We start from the raw sequence: 8,199 nt of genomic DNA on the forward strand, positions 1-8,199 counted from the left end.
TTCAATTGCTCTGCCATGTTGCGATTTGTTTGGTGGCGCGCGCGACGGAGCGATTCTGCCGCTGCTGCTACTGATGCAAATATCACGTTTATTGTTCGGAATGTGTCGGCAACGAACAAATGAGCAGACGGAAGATCAACAACAAGGATTAGGACGGAAGGCATAGATGCAGAAATGATAAAGACGCGCAAAGAACGCCGCTGTAACACCAACAGCAATCGAATCAGGATTACTCAAAGAACGATAGGCACACTAGCGACACCGACAACGTCAGACGTGGTACGGCCGGTAGAGCAAACAGATCGCGTTTTCAAAGTTTTCCAAATGGCCATTCAATGTTGTAGGCAACAGCGTCAATGGTTCGCCGCCGACGACGACCACTCGTTTTTCCCGTGGTAATCGGTGACTATCGACTAAAATGAAAGAAATTCCGGTTGACAAATCAACCGCGCGGCCTGAGTCAGGGCCGATATGGCCACTGATAAATTTCTAAATAAGACTAGTCCTTTGACAAAGAAGTGATCGTACACTGAGTAACCGGTTTTTAGTTTCGAGAAATAGGAAATGGCCTAGCAAGAAATATCGTTTGCCTTTATTAGCTAGAAACGTGACACATGGCTTGGTGTGAACGAAAGGCTCATAAGGCGCATGGTTTGTACCGAAAGGACAACATGTTTAGCAGCTAATACAGGTTACAATTCCTTTAATTCGTTTTAAACGAGCCAACGTCTAGAAGAACAAAGCTTCATTAAGCCGACAGGACACAGTGTTTACCGCCTTATTAGATTCTGTCAACATGCCACTAGACAGTATGGGTCTAGTTGATGAGGGCCGCTTTGACCGTTTACAACTTATCGGATCGAACAATGTATGTCGGTGCGACACCGCGCTGTTGACGCATTCGTAGAAACTGTCTGGCAGCTTGCTGTTACCCCTTTAACAAAGCGGGAGAAATCCCCCCTCCCCCTGGTATCTTCCACGTAAAGCAATGTCCTGATAGGAGGCCTTTTTCTTTTATAGCTATGAGTTATGGCCAGAGACAGCGACGAAGCATTAAAATTGCTAGAGGCGGCTACGCCGTACTCAGAATCAGTTTGTAGGCTGTCGCTGTTTCTAATACGTATCCACTCATCTTCGCCTTAATGGTAGATATTTGAGAAGTATCTTATTCCCTTGCAGCAAGTTAAAGTATGTCAAATAAATAGATAAGCGGCTTTAGAAGATCTGGATACTCGGATCGGGCCAATCTCGCTTGAAATGTTTGTTTTTTCCGAACTTGACATGCATTAAAGTTCCGAAGGCACGCTCGTGTTGTACTGCTTTGAGGCTTTGACCTGTAATTATAGTTTAGATGTATTGTAGCTATATTTTAAGTGCTATATTAAGCTATATTTAAGCTATTTTTCAATTAAGTGCTCATATTTTATATATATCAAATAGTACTGAATGGCGATAGAAGATCTACAATCAACAGGATATAGCATTTGCCTAAAATGTGTATCGTTAATGTAGATCTGTCACGGAACCTGTACAGACGCGCAAACCCTAGTTAGCTTACATCAAGAATGTAGTAACTTGACAGGTTACTATTTTCAAGCAGGAGAACCTATGTAGTTCCTAAGACAGTTCGAATGCCACATCCTTATACACATACATATATGAATATTACTGCGTCGCTGTTGGTCTCCAGAGAAACACTATTTGGATAAGGATTTATCACTTTTGACCATGAATAAGATGATGGTAAGAAGCTTCCCTTTTACATAAGCCGGTTAACTTTTTCTCAATATAGATAATTTGAGAGTGATATAGAGGTCAGCGATTCTGTTTGGCAAATATTTATTTCGTCGAGCCGCTCCTGTATTCTATCTGATACCCTACACATTTCACACTAATGTCGTTATTGATTTAGTCAGGTTTACTAATCGGTTGAGAGAACGCGAGGCTGGGCACCGACTATGATCAGTTTTCAGGCTCAAATATCGAAAATCCTCGATCTTCGTGTCAGCTAGGGGGGAGCAGTGTTCGTGCCCGTGTATCAAATTGGAAAATCTATTTATTGTTGAAGTTAGATAGATAACATTATAAAAAGACATGTAACACTAGGACGAAAGGACCAACGTAGCTGATGCGTTACATGCGTGTAGAAGCAGTACAAGCCGCTTTATTCGCCATGGACGTAAAAGCTTTATAGAGCAGAGAGGATGCTCATGTAAATAATACAGTATATTACTTTATTTTGGTCGGTAACAGTGAATGATCCACAAAATTTTACTGACTGAGACCAATGAGCTGCTTGACGCGGGTGTACGGGGAGAGCGAAGCTAGTCACGATTGTGTGTAATGTCTTCATCTCAGAGAATCGTCATGTTTTTGTTACTCGCGATATTTGATTCAGAAAAACAACAATGCAATCACGGGAAAGAAAAGCTCATTTCGAAGTGGAGACAACAGGAGTCAGTTTTAGTTGGAGGAAACCCTACCTGCGATGCTTTACCGAAGCAAACGGTCCTGTAATGTGCGATTTTACGAAGTCCGTCACGGATCATTTGTATTCATTAGAGTGGAACGAGAATGCGGCAGCAGCAGCAGCAGCACATCCGTAACGAGTAAATTAAATTGTAAAAATATTCAAAACGTAGTGTACGTTAACGACTTAATACCAGCATGGTGTATTGCAGTATCCATTAGCCTACTTTGGAGCCAAGGTTGTTGTCGCATTGTACTAATGGAGAAGAAGTCTGTCCCAGATGTAAAACACTGAATTTGCTGAAATGGTTTATGAGAGATCCTGTTCCAAACACGTTGGCGTTCAAGAAGAACACTATAAAAAGCGGCTAGAAAACTGTTGTCGCCAATTGATAGCAGGAAAAAGTTGAGAAAACCAAATGGACCACTATTCCAGATTGCGTATATTTCCATCATCGACTTTCCTATAGACCGAAGACAATGATCTAGGCTAGGACAGTTAGAAAAAAATAGTGAAAAAAGAAAGCTAAGGACAACAATATTGTACTTGATGAGTTACCTAATGCCGTGTGGAAACTTGTTAACTGAACAGCACGAATGGCATCGTGTAACACGAAGTACATTTAAAGAAAGACCAAGACAAAATAACTAACCTGTAATAAAGAGTGCTGATTTCTCGTCAGCCAAAAAAAAAAAAACTTACCGTTGTCTTCGCCGTCAGAACCATTTCATATGTATATGAGGTAAAAAATAAGAAAAAAACATCCATCAAGAATAAAGCTCTTCATCGATACAATTCGAAAATAACAATAATAAGTAATACAATAGAAAACAAACTTAACTTATTCTGATAAAATCTATCGTATATTCTCCCTGTTGGATATATAAGTTAACATGGCTGTTGCTGTTTGAAATGAATAGATTTCTTATTGACATTTTACCCTACTAAAAAGTCTAGAACAACGTGAAAAGCTGAGCCTCGGCACTATGCTCGATGCAAATATACGTGATATAGGTAGCTGTGTGTTATACTCTAGTGAAATTCGTATGATTATAAGGTCCTAAAAACCGATACATTGCGTATCGAACGTCTTAGCAATAGGAAGTTAAACATCTATTTTAACATTCAGCGACGTACGTAATTCACTGATAACGTACACTGACACTGTGTTTATGCTATTGCGGCTCAGCTACTGCTTTGAGGAAGGACAAGCCGGATGTGGAGAAGGCGAACTTTTCTCCAATTTTCCGTTCTCAGGATCTATATCTCCTTCTCAAATGAAGTGCATTTCTAAAATGACGCTTGAAACGTAACTAAGTCAGAGCAGACTTTTACCCATGAGCGTTTAGGTTCGTGCACTCATTCAATCCGTACCCACGTTGTCCTAAATTGCTCTTCTACTGATGCTCACTATCTAATTAAGGAATGATTTTTTCGAGCTGCGTTTGAGCCGTCAAGTCCTTTTCATGGCAGTTGGCCCCTTTCGTTAGGAAACAAAGTGTTATACTTTTCAATCTGGATCTGCCTATGTATTGTTAAATTCATCAGATAAATACGTTATTATGATGAAAACCATTGCTACCGGTATCCACTCTACATCGATTCAGTACTGTTATTTAAAGCCTGCTATTTGTTTACTTAATAATTTCAGATGACGACAGAGCCACCTTACGACTGTTTACATAATGATTCGAATTATCGCATTTATAGTTGATGTATTTCGTGGCCACGCTGTATATATAGAGCTCGGACGCCTGACCTAGTAGTTCTTATTAATCGTAATAAAAATATCAGTGTCTCAAATAAAGGCAATTATAAAACACAGTTCGTCGTAGCGTAATCGTCCTGTTTAAGTCCTTCGGCTATTTCTGCCCGAAATCTTATTACTAACGCCGAGAGTTCTCTTTCGATCGCAGCGAGTGTTAGCTCAATGTCGTCTGCTCTACCAAACCTAGAAGATTATCGGACTAATTAAAACGTCTGCTCTACCAAACCTAGAAGATTATCGGACTAATTAAAACCAATGCTTATATAAAAGCATGACTATATAGAATAATAATAATAATAATGCTTTTATATAAGCGTTGATGATTATTTTATATAATCATACAAATTTACGCGAATTTGTGTTTCGACAATCGACACTGCGAATTTCACTTCTACAAAAACTGCCAATACTCCGATTAACGAAAGATATGTAGCCAATGAGCTTGTACTCCTTCAGTTTAGCATCCTGTTAAAAAAAATGAACGTTTAAGCCGGTCCTAAATGTAAGGATTATCAAGAGGTTATTGCTCGATCAACTCTTTCGGACCCTGTAACAGTTACTCATGTAGTTCTTATGTCATACCTTATTTATAGTACTATATATGAAATATATATACTACATATGAATGGAATTGTTTATCAAGTCGGCCCGTTGCTATAGCGGGTATAACCGAGACAGAAGCTACCGATCATTAAGACATTACTGGATCCCTTCATAAGAGACGCATATTATAACGTAATATTACAGCGTTAAGGCAAAGGATCGATTGATTTAGGTTTGGGTTAGCAATCGCTAAAAGACGCTGCTGTTTGTGGACGCTGCGGTTCAATGGCTACCTGTTTTAGCACTAATCTACCCATTTGTAAAGAACTGGACTTTCGTTCCTTTCGAAGACAGAGCAGATAGTGTTAGCCATGACTGTCAAATGTTTTAGGAGAATGATTTTGCAAAAGCCCTTGCCAACAAAAAAACTCTTACCTGAAACTCGTTGCTGTTAGCATCATGCTGCTGATCTAGACAGTGACGGAAGATAAAATTCGAGCGACAGCGAGCAGGAATAAGCAGACAGTATTCGCTCTCCAAGCTTTACCACCCGCCTTAATCGGCGGAATACACTGTTTGTTTAATGGGTACATTGGTATAAAAAGTAGCCTATCCAAGGAATTTACCGACAGAAAATCTGCTTTTTCACCGCACGTCACTCTAAATGCTTTATGCTTAAATTGGACAAGTACGACCGTTTGGTATAGACGATATTTACCTCTGAAATTTTCAATGGAAGTAAATGGATATATATATATATATATTTTCAATGGATATATAAAAGATAAAAATAGAAGAAAAAAATAGATATAATAAAGATAATAATTATCTTGCCTTTAAAACTCGACATTTCGCAAAAACTGACTTAACAACCTTAATTCAGCGACTCTAGCTTATTTGTAAGGACAGATCTCACTTTGATCTGTCAGAAGACGGTTATGCAGATGTCTCTTGGGTAAAGTAAAATTCAGGTAGAAAATAGAAAGAAAAAGATTGCGTCTTGCATTAATATGGTACAGTAACTGTATATATAATTTAGCACCGTATGTTATAGATATATCAACATTTAACTACATCGACGTATCTCTTTATAACAAAAGGTGACCTGTCCCATTATTAGACAAGGATTTGATTGAAGGAAAACGTGACTAGGGGTCATTTTTACTTTTTGTAGGCGCCGTCAGACTTCACATCATGCTGAAAATACTAAATTCTAAAGACATTACTGTTACAAGATAGCTTGTAGACCGATTTTATATCAAAAGCATCAATATTATCAGGGATATAATCATCTCGTAGCGATCAGTCATAAACTAGATATGCGGACATTTCAACATTCTCAGATCAATGAGCAGATCCGCCGATTGAAACCAGTTATGATAGGAAAATAGGGCGCGAGTCTCGAAGAATTAGACGCATAAATTGATAATCGTCAGTCCAGAACCGCATAAAATTAGTCCAATTTTGATAAATCTAAACAAGCCGCTGCTTTTTTTTTTATCTAACAACTTCACTATCACAGAGTTCTGTCAGTTGTTATTATACGCATCTCATAATAAGAAATAGCTCTGATGCTTTTAGCAAAACAGCTATGGAGAAGAAATAGAACCATATATATGTAAATTAGAATAGTACTATGATTCTCTCATTGACTATCATTATCATAATCGAACCATATCGTGTTGGGCTATAAAGGCATCTTTTGGGATCTCCAAATATATGTAGCCATACATACATATGCACTCTTAGTGCAGTAGTTGGCACTTATACTTTGCAACGAACGTTTATTATATCCATTATGGAAGAAAAATTGCTTACCTTTTTTTAATTCGTTGTTGTCAGAAATTCGATGACCGCGTTAACTAGCCACACCTCTTCTGAATGTCAGCTGGTACTGACGACGTGGAATTTTTAAGTCAATTGGTACTCGTGGTATCAATATGCGTATTGCGTATAAGCATTATATACGACGTGTGTGTAAATATGATAAATATTGTTTTTTTTAGATAGTATGTTATATCGGTCAATCTTTCTTTGCGAACAAATGTCCGACGTTTTTCGAACACACGGCAAAATATCAGGTCAGTGTGGTTCGATGTTTAGGGACTCAAATAGTTATTTTAATATATCGCTGTATTTTGTCACTGCTGAGATGAGCTATTCCCACACAAATATCAACAGTAAGCAACCTCCTATATACGGCGGTCTCCTATCTACTGAAAAGGATCCTTGACATCCTCTTAACCGGAGTCAAAGAACGATTAATAGTAAATGGTGTGAGAATCTCAGTGTGTTTGTTTGCAGTTGGAGCATAAGTCATCCAATTCATAGTTGTTTCTACTTCAAACTATCCACACGAGATCCGATACCCTGTCAATTTTCCTACATATTCATATAGATTTATGTTTCTTTGAACTACTATGAGCCTCCTCTACCGTTTCGAAATTTCATATTTGGAATGTCTCCCGTCGTAGTACCTAGTTTTTTCCCATATGTATAATCAATCGTACAGTGGTAGATGATCGCGATGGCTAGTTGGAATATATGAGAGATTTCACATTCAGCTACAAATGGCGCATATACGTGTAGAACATATTGACACTTTGGAAGTCATTTTGCATCTATGCAACATATTATACATGTCTTTATAAAAAGCATGCATGCTGAAATAGTAATAATAATGTCATCGATGCACAAATAGAAAACACACTCTATTTAACATATAAAAGTATAATTAGATAAAAAACAATTATAAAGACATTAATATAATCTACAGTGCCTTGTAAGGCACTGTGTTTAAAATGGCAATGGACGGTTAGAAAAATAATCAGCCAGATCACAGCTTCAGCGGTCGTTGTACTTCATCATCGTGCACAAATTGCCATAGCAATCAACGATGTCTCGCTTCCGTATAAAACCATTGTACATTTACTTTGGATGACTCAGTTTATGCCGCATACTTTAGCCCACGCCGTTCGCTTCGCAAGGACCAGAATACAATCGCACAATATTGTCGATGGTCAAAGTTTAGAAGGAATATTTGAAAATGTAGAAACAGACGAGTATCACAATTCCCTCTCTAAACTATAAGTAGCGATCTCTCTAAACCAAATGAAAAGCTAACAGTCAACGGGTGCCCTTGTCGTTCTTTTTTATTTCAAATCCAGTTCCTTGAAAAAGTTCATATAACCTAGCAAAGCTAAACTCGAAGCAGTTTCCGATGTGATTTTGCTTAGAAGTTATGAAACCCCTGTCATTATTCCTCCATGACTTTCGATCCACACAGTATGCTTGGATAAAGCATTATGGCCTGGACCCATGGAAGCAACCCATTTGTGAACAGAATCTGCTTTTCTCGTACGATCGCGTAAGACGTTGAGCAAGACATACGACAGGTAACGAGAGAACTTCGAGTGAA

At 38.3% G+C, this 8,199-nt stretch overlaps 1 long non-coding RNA gene across 3 annotated transcripts in view; it reads right to left on the reverse strand.

Annotated features, from left to right (window-relative positions):
• Positions 1-7,390, reverse strand: part of LOC111245765 (uncharacterized) — a 23,290-nt gene extending 15,900 nt beyond the window's left edge. Inside the window, exons 1-2 of one of the 3 annotated variants that reach the window (XR_015320100.1) lie at positions 6,600-7,390; positions 5,217-5,335 (exon numbers count right to left, since the gene is read on the reverse strand). This is a non-coding gene — a long non-coding RNA (uncharacterized LOC111245765). Of the gene's footprint in view, positions 1-5,216; positions 5,502-6,599 lie in introns of all 3 variants that reach the window. The other 2 variants (XR_015320102.1, XR_015320101.1) reach the window with 2 other exon arrangements.
• Positions 7,391-8,199: the final 809 nt, after the last annotated feature.

This window comes from Varroa destructor, unplaced genomic scaffold (assembly GCF_002443255.2).
Source record: "Varroa destructor unplaced genomic scaffold, Vdes_3.0 BEIS01000002.1, whole genome shotgun sequence".
NCBI lineage: Eukaryota > Metazoa > Arthropoda > Arachnida > Mesostigmata > Varroidae > Varroa > Varroa destructor.